Below are 11,425 nucleotides of genomic sequence, written 5' to 3'. Positions count from 1 at the left end.
ACCAAAAATTATTCACACAAAATTACAATCATATACAGTAAGTTTTGTTCCCTCCAAATGGGACAAAGCATTTAAATGACAGATACACTATACAGCACAGAATCAAATCATGACATCAAAGTTTTAACAAGGAAAGGAGTAAACAATTTTGTGTTATCGTTCAATCAAACAATATTTACAGAAGCTTAACGATGTAATATTAAATGAAACAAAAGCAAAATAAATCAGTAGAGCTTAGAGCTATGGTGTTACAAGTTGAACTGAATTAGAGATGTAGTGACACCAATGTTCCTGTGAATAGATCGTGGGCTGTATACACAAATAGATAAGCGATTTTAAAACCTACTCTCGACAAGCTCATGCAACTCCGCACCACTCAATCGTGAGAAACCGACGCGACTATTGTAGCTGAAAAGCAAAATAGAATTTGCAAATTACAACAGGAGGAAGATACAGGTATTCAAAGACATAAATTAGGGTTTAAATGAAGAGATGGTGGCCCCCCTAATTAGCCAAAGAGAAAATCGTAGTGCACTAACAGCAGCACAATGTAAGTAAAGTCTGCTTCACATTATTCGTAATTTAGCCTCACTAAGTTAGATCAGGCAACGGCCTTGGCTCAGTGGATACACCGGTTCCCGTCAGATCATCGAAGTTAAGCGCTGTTGGGCGTGGCCGGTACTTGGATGGGTCACCATCCGTGCCGCCATGCGCTGTTGCCATTTTTCAGGGTGCACTCGGCCTCGTGATGCCAATTGAGGAGCTACTCGACCGAATAGTAGCGGCTCCGGTCAAAGAAAACCATCATAACGACCGGGAGAGCGGTGTGCTGACCACACGCCCCTCCTATCCGCATCCTCAGCTGAGGATGACACGGCGGCCGGATGGTCTCGATGGGCCTCTTGTGGCCTGAAGACGGAGTGCTACTGCTGCTAAGTTAGATCACGTTTCTAATGACAACATTAGGAAACAGTTTGGTGTTGCACCGATCCAAGACAAAATGCGTGAAAGTCGTCTTCGATGGTTTGGGCATGTGATGACTCTGTTGCCAAGGCTGGTTACACATTTGAAGTCTTCGGCAGTACCTATTGGTAGTCCCGTCATAGAGCGAAATGGAGACAACTGACACATGTAGCAGACCTCGAAGGCACGCGGGACAAACGCTGAAGCAAAAGAAGAAGCCTCGCAAGTTGTAGTAATTAGTACACACAAACACGAGCAGAAATGCAGGTCTGTGAAGATTTTTCCTTCTTTATTGAATTAAGATAGAAATCGGCAGACACAACTCACAGATTGAAATTACAGGTCGTAGGAATGCAGCTATGAATCTAATGCTCACTCCTGTGTTGTTCCTAGGTGTAAGGTGAAACTGCTCACACGAAATGAAATGGTACTAAGAACACAGTACAATGGCGATGCCATCCTATACAAAGCCACAAATTTAATTCAGCGGCGATCAGGTATCGACAGACACTTGTTAACTAACAAAAGTACACTAAGAATATATGCAGACAGACACTTGTTACAGTGACGAAAATACATTAAGAATATATGCAGTAAATAAAGTTACTCATGCTTCGAAAGAAAATTAAATGCAACTTTTCAGTTCGTGCGTTATACAAGTTGATTCCGTGATCATGTTACAGACTTTCATGTTATAAACTTTTACAAATGATGGAGAAGGGCAAATATATCAGTTTGAAGTAAATCACCCTGGTACGGAAACGACTGAGTCGGAAGTTGTAAGCGAAATTCGTTCTGATATCTTTGACAGTGGATCTAATCTATTGCAAAGTCTTTGCTTTCCATGTCTTGAGAGAAGATAGTATGGACAAAAGCAAGAAAAAATTATCAAGTAAATACGGGCTCTAAAATGTCTACCTTAAGAGTTATGAGCATTTGTTCAGAAACAGAGATGTATTTCAAAGTAGCGAACACGAGCAAATGATCATAGCTCTTAAGGCAGACATTTTCCAGCCCATGTTTACTTGATAATTTTTCTTGATTTTGTCAATACTACCTTCTCTCAAATTTATATGAAATCATTTTCCGCAGTAATTGCACTGTCTTTTCAGTAGCTTCAGCTTCTATTAGAGATAAAGTAATATCACCGAATTTTGACCTTCTTCTTCTTTCTTCAAGTGCTAGGCATTTGCCTGAAGTGTCCTCTGTTCAGTTGTCTGTAGGTAGTTTCTATTTAATCTCTCCACCTTTTTCTTGGATTATCTGTTGGTCTTCTCTCTACTCACCGATAATGCATTATTATTTTGGATATTCTGTTTTCATCCATTCCATTTCTTTCTGTAGTTCTCGATTTGTTCATTTGTGCTTGGCAGCCCTAGTTTTCCTCTTACTGTTTCATTTCTTATGTTGTTGTTGATGTTCTTGTTGTGGTCTTCAGTCCAGAGACTGGTTTGATGCAGTTCTCCATGCTACTCTATCCTGTGCAAGGTTCTTCATTTCCCAGTACCTACTGCAACCTACATCCTTCCGAATCTGTTTAGTGTATTCATCTCTTGGTCTCCCTCTTCGATTTTTACCCTCCACGCTGCCCTCCAATACTAAATTCGTGATCCGTCGATGCCTCAGAACATGTCCTACCAACCTATCCCTTCTTCTAGTCAAGTTGTGCCACAAATTTCTCTTGTCCCCAATTCTATTCAATACCTCCTCATTAGTTTTGTGAGCTACCCATCTAATCTTCAGCATTCTTCTGTACCACCACATTTCGAAAGCTTCTATTCTCTTCTTGTCTAAACTATTTATCGTCCATGTTTCACTTCCATACATGGCTACACTCTATACAAATACTTCCAGAACCGACTTCCTGGCATTTAAATCTATACTCGATGTTAACAAATTTCTCTTCTTCAGAAACGCTTTCCTTGTCATTGCCAGTCTACATTTTATATCCTCTCTACTTCGACCATCATCAGTTATTGTGCTCCCCAAATAGCAAAACTCATTTACTACTTTAAGCATCTCATCTCCTAATCTAATTCCCGCAGCATCTCCCGATTTATTTTGACTACATTCCATTGTCCTCGTTTTGCTTTTGCTGATGTTCATCTTAATCCTCCTTTCAAGACACTGTCCATCCAGTTCAGCTGCTCTTCCAGGTCTTTTCCTGTCTCTGACAGAATTACAATGTCATCGGCGAACCTCAAAGTTTTTATTTCTTCCCCATGGATTTCCTATATCGTATCTTTAATTATAATTGTATTTTTCTGTGTTAATGCAAATTGTGGTTTCTACGACGGTATTGTATTTGAACTTCTTCACCAGCATCAAATTTTTTTCGAAACTACTAATTAAAAGATGATTTGTACACTTATATAACCGTTATTTTGAATGTTGCTTTTATGCTGATATTACTATCTTTAAAATAGTCAGCAGTAGTGAAAGACATTAACTGGATGAAACATTTGACTTTACTGAGATATTATTTATAAAACCACTTGGCAGGAACATTGATTTGCAAAAACAATAAATAGTTCGAATACTGATTTATGACAAGCTAGATGTAAAGAATGGTGACATTAAAACATATCAAGGCAAAGAGGTGGCGGCGGTTGCCGACGGCTCGCAGACGTTCGCAGGGGGCTCAGGCACGTCTGAAGCTTGAGACATTTATCACCGGGAAACCCCGAGCGAGAGGCAGGGCGTCCACACCGGATGGAACGAGATCTGATTGAAGCTATCAGTCCTCGGCCCCGCACGTGCTGCCGCGTGTGGTGTCCGCGTCGTCATCCTTCGGTCACTCCGTCCACTCGCATTCACAGTCAGATTGCGATCCTAAAATTACGTGGTGCCACAGTAATACTACACTTTAATACAGCCACTGGCACCACTGCTGCACAGGTTTGTTATACACTGTGACAGCAGTGTGCGCAAGGAAATGAAAGGAAAGGTGGCCGCACAAATGAACCATAGCTGTGTGCCCTGATAATCATTAATAAATCGCTAACAAGGGAACCTCCCCATCGCACCCCCCTCAGATGTAGTTATAAGTTGGCACAGCTGATAGGCCTTGAAAAACTGAACACAGATCTATCGAGAAAACAGGAAGAAGTTGTGTGGAACTATGAAAAAAATAAGCAAAATATACGAACTGAGTAGTTCATGCACAACATAGGCAATTTTAAGGAGCAACTGATCTCACGAGGGCCGTGGTCCCGTGGTTAGCGTGAGCAGCTGCGGAATAAGAGGTCTTTGGTTCAAGTCTTCCTCGCGTGAAAACTTTAATTTTTTATTTTCAGACAATTATTATCTGTCCGTCCGATGCGAGGTAACTGCGCCGTAGTATGGGGACGCTACACCTAAACAAACTTCGAAACACACGACGTCAGTCGACTACAACGCACGGAAAAGAGAGTATTCCTCCTAACGAGGCTCCCTGGCTGGCAGTTGACTGTTCGCTACTTTGGACGAGAGTGCATTAAATACGTGAGATGTATTCCGTTGGCAATATGAATCCAGCAAATATAGCGGACGGACGGACAGACAATAATTGTCAGAAAATAAAAAAATTAAAATTTTCATCCGAGGGAAGACTTGAACCACGGACCTCATACTCCGCAGCTGCTCACGATAACCACGGGACCACGGCGCTCCTGAGCTTGTGTTATCATTGATGTTGCATATGTGCGCATGGACTACTCAGTTTGTATATTTTGCTTATTTTTTTCATAGTTCCACATAACTTCTTCCTGTTTTCTCGATTGATCTGTGTTCAGTTTTTCAAGGCCTATCCACTTTGCCAACTTATAACTAAATCTGAGGGGGGTGCGATGGGGAGGTTCCCTTGTAAATAGTGATGGTGACTGTCAACTATTGCAATGAAATAAGGGTTGCAAATCACATTTACTGACTGGGAATTCAAATATTAATGCTCAGAACAGACACCAAACCAAATAACTCGTCAGAAGATAATGAATACAGATATTCGTATCAATGGGTAATAGTTATGGGTCCCGGGAAATATGGGACCAGAAATGCGCTGACAGAATAAACTGAATTACTAACGACGTTTCTAACCGCGCTAACTGAATTTTAATCGCGAAATTGAATTGACGGTGATGACTGCTTTGGAAGGTTAGTGACTAAAAGCATGAGAACCCCAAAGAGTAAAGCCTCGGTCGAGTGGTCGCTGTAAATGTGAAAGATCAGATAGTATGAAAAAACGCTCCTATCATCCAGTGCGATTTTCGTACGCCACTTCACTGTGAAACTTGTAATATACCTAATATACAAAGACTTACTGAAAACTTCGATTCCCTGATATCGCGTAGAACAATACCTCGCTTTAAAATGATTGGTATTATGGTGATTCGTGAATTTCATAAAAATGACACTAAATTGGAGACTAATTAGCAGACACTATTACAAAATAAACCAAACGACGATGTGTTTTAATAAACTGTGGCATTCATTGTAGTAATGGGAAAGACTTGAATTAGTGAAAATGGTAGGAATAAATATATATGGTATTCATCAACAACTGTAATTAGTCAAATAATTGGACTTTTACGAATGTAGTTTATTCATTCGAGAAGTTATTCTGTCACTTGCAAATGAAGGCACATATTGTAAAATGTAAATTTAGGATGAATGCTGTAAAGAACATTCCGTCTTAATGACTATGAGTTATACTCATATTGTTGTAACCAGATATACGCCTAATTATAAAATTCTAGGCATCTGTTACAAATACTGTCAATCAAAACCTACTTCGTTTTACCCTCTTAGCTTCAATTATTGTTAGGAATGTGAGTCGTTGTGTAATTAGCGTGTGTTGATTAATTTTGTGAAGTTCATTATTGTACTCATATTTAGATGGAATTTTCACTCTTAAAAACATTTTTACATTATAAATTCCACATGTTATTCAATTCTATAATTTTAGACGTATTATTCTGTCTAATCAGAACATCTTAGCTTTGGAACTTTTAATTGGAAATACGATTAAAATATGTTGTCATTATTAAGTAATAATGGTAATAACGGTCCAAGTGACAATCCATTATTTAGAATACATAAATAGGGAAGCAGCGAGGATGCTGGGTGGGGTAGTTTGAGCTGATATCTCGAAGTGTAACCTGTGTTAGTTACGATGAATATTATTTCACTAAGATTTAAAGTTGTGAAAAAGTATGTTTCTTGATTTGTGAACCAGTCAGTTGTTTTACGAAGACATACTGTACAACTCGGTCTCTTTGCAATGTTACGTGATGGATTTGATCAGCTGTTACGAACGGAAGAATAAAAGTTTAAAAAACTGGAACCGATCACTTTCACTGTAAACAACACACTTCATGAAGATCCAGGCAATCTACGAATATTTCAGTTATGTGGAGAAAAATTTCGTTTTAACCTTCTACTTATGTTTCTAGATAACATTAGATGACATGCACTTTTGATAAGTCAGTTCATCTGTCTTCGAAGTTTTGAAGATTACCTTACCGACGACTAGATAATAATTAAGTAGAAGTGTTAAAAACTTACACCAACTGAATGAGACGAGGTGAGTTGAGTTTGCAGGTGGTGATGGACTCTGGCATGGCACGGCCTATCTGGTCTCCAGAATGCTAAAGCTGAGTGCTGTATGTCGAATCTCGAATGCCGAACCTTGACTGCCATGTCCCGGACGAATGCCGAATCTCCGTCGTCTGAAGCTGGATTATCTAGAACTTGTGTTATTCGCTCCTTAACGGTGTGAGCTCAAAGAATGCAGTTTGAGTCAGTCCGAGGCAGCGTCCCTTATTCTCCCAACCAAAATCCCAACACGGTTCCAGTAGGGAGGGAAAAACATGATTAGTAACATTTTAGTAGAGTTAGTGTTATTTCATGTTAGTACGAGGAGTGAAGGTTCCCACTCGCCGTGCCCAACTTCATTTAGGAGCTCTTGCATATTTATTCCACCACAGAGAGACAGCACTGCTGAATCTGTCAATTGACTATGAACCAGATAGCTAAGGAATTGCCATGTATGAAACTCTGCGAAACCATCGGCCCGCAACATAGTGCTTTTGAAGTTTTTGTATGTCCATACTTTTGACGGAGGCAGTTGATGGTTGGAGTGCTGACACCAAAGTTTTCAGATAGTCTGCGTAACTAAGTAAGTTGGCCACTTGATGCGGTGTATACAGGGATCTTGTTAACCCCTTCAGCATCAACTACAGCCTGGAGACGGCGCACTGAAGCGCAGGAACTGGTAGTTACAAAATAAATAAAATCACAAGAACGGCTGTAGGCGTTTTATTTCCTCACAACAGTGCTTTTCAAGGGAGCAATACAGACTTATGGGATCGGAGACAACGGGCGTGGCGTTCCGTCCACGAATGTATTAGAAATGGCTTTTGCTGAAACCAAGATGCTTTGGTAGAGGACGCCGCGGAGTCTCACACTGAGACGGACGTTGAGTTTGAGCATTGGGTTCAGTCATGGCTTATGCCACTGGTTTACTCAAGTAATTTGTAGTAGTAGGGTATTATAATAGTGGCCAACAGCTGAGGAACCTCATCATCAAACGCAGGCACAAATATTAATGTCCAGGCTGCGCACGATTGACCTGACGAATGTTTGGCTTTTAACATCAATAAGCGCAACAGCTGCTGCCAGATAATTCTGATTATTTACATGTACCCACCTCACTCTACAAAATACACTACTAGACAAACCAACATCTCTGGTCATCATTATCTCGATGGGTATCACACCTGGATTCGTCATACATCACGTCATCTACAACAAACTCTAGAGAACATACACACATCCCCAAAAAAATTAAAATGCAAACCCTTTATATTATATACTAATTATGGGCATGTGCTGAACTTAGATTTAAAGCGACACTCTAATACACATTTTTGTACATTTTATTTTACGTTACAATACCTATATACAATACCTGGAATATCGTCTCAGTTATGTGACTGGATTTGTGATTTCCTGTCAGAGAGGTCACAGTTCGTGGTCATTGACGGAAAGTCATCGACTAAAACAGAAGTGATTTCTGGCGTTCCCCGACGTAGTGTTATAGGCCCTTTGCTGTTCCTTATCTATATAAATGATTTTGGAGACAATCTGAGCAGCCGTCTTCGGTTGTTTGCAGATGACGCTGTCGTTTATCGACTAATAAAGTCAGAGAAGATCAAAACAAACTGAAAAACTATTTAGAAAAGCTATCTGAATGTGCGAAATGTGGCAGTTGACCCTAAATAACGAAAAATGTGCTGTCATCCACATGAGTGCTAAAAGGAACTCGCTAAACTTTGGTTACACGATAAATCAGTCTAATCTAAAAACCGTAAATTCAAATAAATGCCTAGGCATTACAATTACGAACAACTCAAATTGAAAGGAACACATAGAAAATGTTGTGGAGAAGGCTAACCAAAGACTGCGTTTTAGTGGCAGTACACTTAGAAAATGTAACAGACCTACTAACGAGACAGCCTATACTTCTCTTGTCCGTCCTCTTTTAGAATACTACTGCGCGGTGTGGGATCCTTATCAGATAGGAATGACGGAGTACATCGAAAACGTTCAAAGAAAGCCAGCACGTTTTGTATTTTCGCGAAATATGGGAGGGAGTGTCACAGAAATGATACAGAATTTGAGATGGACCTCATTAAAAGAAAGGCGTTTTTCGTTGCGACGGAATCTTCTCGCGAAATTCACTTTCTCCTCCGAATGCGAAAATATTTTGTTGACACCGGCCTACATAGGGAGGAACGATCGCCACGATAAAACAAGGGAAATCAGAGCTCGTACGGAAAGATATAGGTGTTCATTCTTTCCGCGCGCTATACGAGATTGGAATAATAGAGGATTGTGAAGGTGGTTCGATGAACCCTCTGCCAGGCAGTTGAATGTGATTTACAGAGTATCCAAGTAGATGTAGATACTTGGTTGTAGTGCCCGATGGCTGTTACTGATTTCCCTTCGCATTTCACTTTAGGCGTAGTTCCCTCAGTATCGATTCCACTTGCTTTCACTAATGTGTGCATAATTGAATGTTTGGTGCTGCTTATCACGTGAAATTTCTTCTCTCTTCATCACATCACTCTTTAGCATATTATCTGTTGCATCTGCTCCATATCATGCAATGGATCTGTCTTCTACTGTTAACACGGAAAACAGAACGTAAAATTGTTACGGGTAGTATGTATCTCTGTTCCGTAATTGGCAATTGGACGCCACACGAACCGCATGTGCACTCTCGCTCATCTGTGACCCCCGATAATTGCCAGTCCTACGTTACCATCATCTCACCGCCTCAGTGAACCCTCACATGAAACCCTAACACTGCAAAAAGATGCGCCACTTCCCTTGGAGTGGGCCAGATCAACGTCAACTCGTCTACCATTTCTAATGTTCCTACACTTGTAGGCAAAAGCATCATTCGTCGACCTGCTAAACTGAAACAGTAACAACTTCCAGACAAAACTGAATGTAGTTGGTCACTCAGGTTGATCATGTAACGAAAACTCTTTCAAACACCAGGCACGACACTAACAATACGTGCTGCTTAAATACTGCATCTAATATACTTCCTAAATATTACATCCCGAAAAAGACTTCACTGCTCCGACAAAAAAATATTTCGGACCGCGCGTGGTGCTCTGTGAATAGTATCTCATCTTAATCATACTCGTACAACGCCATCTACAAGAAAATAGCAAATTAAACCATTACCAAACGGCGAACCTCTGCAACATTAATTTATATAATTCCAGCAAGCAGTAGACTCTAAAAATTTGCCAAATTCGTGGCAATGCCTCACTTCCTGCATCCTGCAACGGTCACCACTCAAAACATTTGAGAAACTCGGAAACCACAAGCTGCAAACAAACACAGAATCAACCTTCCTTGACCAGTGGAGTTTTATCTGTCCATATAGAATTAATTTTGGAATTCTCATACCTTAAGCCTAAGACACTATTCTATAAAGGGTTCCACATTACTCAGATGGTGTGTATCACCGAATTAGCATGATTTTATGGACTCAACGTCGGCAATGTTGGTGTAAACAAAACATCAAATACACAGCCGCCTGTAGTAAAGTGGGTTGATCTTGTGGTGCAATTCCTTAAGCTTGTTGGATCGCTTGTGAAATTTAATAATCAGCTTTTGCCCTACTTCATCCTGTCTGAAATTCCAATTCTTGGCAGCTCTTAACTTACGTTTCTGTCCCACCTCTCGAATTCTTCATATAGCCATCGTGATAAGTTTCCCATGGTGTTCCTTCACCTCAAATTTGTACTGAAAATCCTTAATAGACAAAAGCTTCGGTGAGAAAACCGGTGCATGGCCGTTCAATATCTCGAGTAATTTTCCCTTCTTACCTGAATCACATTCTGTATTGTCACAACCTTTCCTCATATCTTCTACCTGATTTCATCCATGGTTTTCACGACACACTTTCTCCCTGTCCAATATCCATGACAGCCTCATGTCCTCCCAGAAATTCCATGCCCAAGACTAATGGAATGGTTAACTTTGGCACAACCAAGTAATTCCACTTTAGTTTCATCCTCTGGCAAAGAAACTCAGCCCAAACTCGTTGCCTAACTTCCGTACTTTTTACAGCAATTACGCCACGTAAGTTTGTTTTATGCAGGCTCAAAGTGGGCTAAATATTATCCTGTACTCGTGTATTTGGAGACTGCTGACAAGTGAAGCTCCCCCCCTCCCAACCCCCCCCCTCCCCCACCCCTCAGATTTAGTGGTGAGAGGACCCAGTGGACAGCTCGTCGAAAGCTGAACACAGATCAAACATGAAAACAGGAAGATGTACCGAATTGTGAAGAAAAAGCAAAATAGAAATAGCGAACGGTCCAAGAACAAGAACTACAATAAAGAGCAGCTCGAACCAGCAGTGTCGTCGTGGGTAAGGGGCCATGGCGTTGGACTGCCAAGCGAGCGAGCCGTGTTCAAAATATATATATAATTTCACAACATTATGAACTGTCCATCGGGTCATTGAAATGTTTCTTCTCTTTCTGTAGTCTTGGCAGCTTTCATAGTATACACTGGTTATACAATATGAGTCACGTGGTAAGAATACCTTACCGTCGCAAGTAAATATGGCGAACAGTGAGAGCAGTTGAGATACCACATAGACGTCTCACAGAAATGAAAGGCCGGCCGGTGTGGCCGAGCGGTTGTAGGCGCTTCAGTCTTGGAACCGCTCGACCGCTACGGTCGCAAGTTCGAGTTCTGCCTCGGGCATGGATGTGTGTGATGTCCTTAGGTTAGTTAGGTTTAAGTAGTTCTGAGTTCTAGGGGACTGATGGCCTCAGATGTTAAGTCCCATAGTGCTCAGAGCCATTTGAACCATTTCAAATCAGTTTCTACACATTACCGTCTACACTTCTTCATTCATAATGAGAGTTTAGAAAAATCTTCTATAACACAAAAA

The 11,425-nt window shown here is 40.8% G+C and overlaps 1 pseudogene; it reads left to right on the top strand.

The window, feature by feature from the left end:
- Positions 1 to 604: 604 nt before the first annotated feature.
- On the top strand, positions 605 to 722 carry LOC126191915 (5S ribosomal RNA; annotated as a pseudogene).
- Positions 723 to 11,425: the final 10,703 nt, after the last annotated feature.

Source organism: Schistocerca nitens, chromosome 6 (genome assembly GCF_023898315.1).
Source record: "Schistocerca nitens isolate TAMUIC-IGC-003100 chromosome 6, iqSchNite1.1, whole genome shotgun sequence".
In the NCBI taxonomy this organism is placed as follows: domain Eukaryota; kingdom Metazoa; phylum Arthropoda; class Insecta; order Orthoptera; family Acrididae; genus Schistocerca; species Schistocerca nitens.
This window is presented reverse-complemented; position numbering and strand designations above follow the sequence as displayed.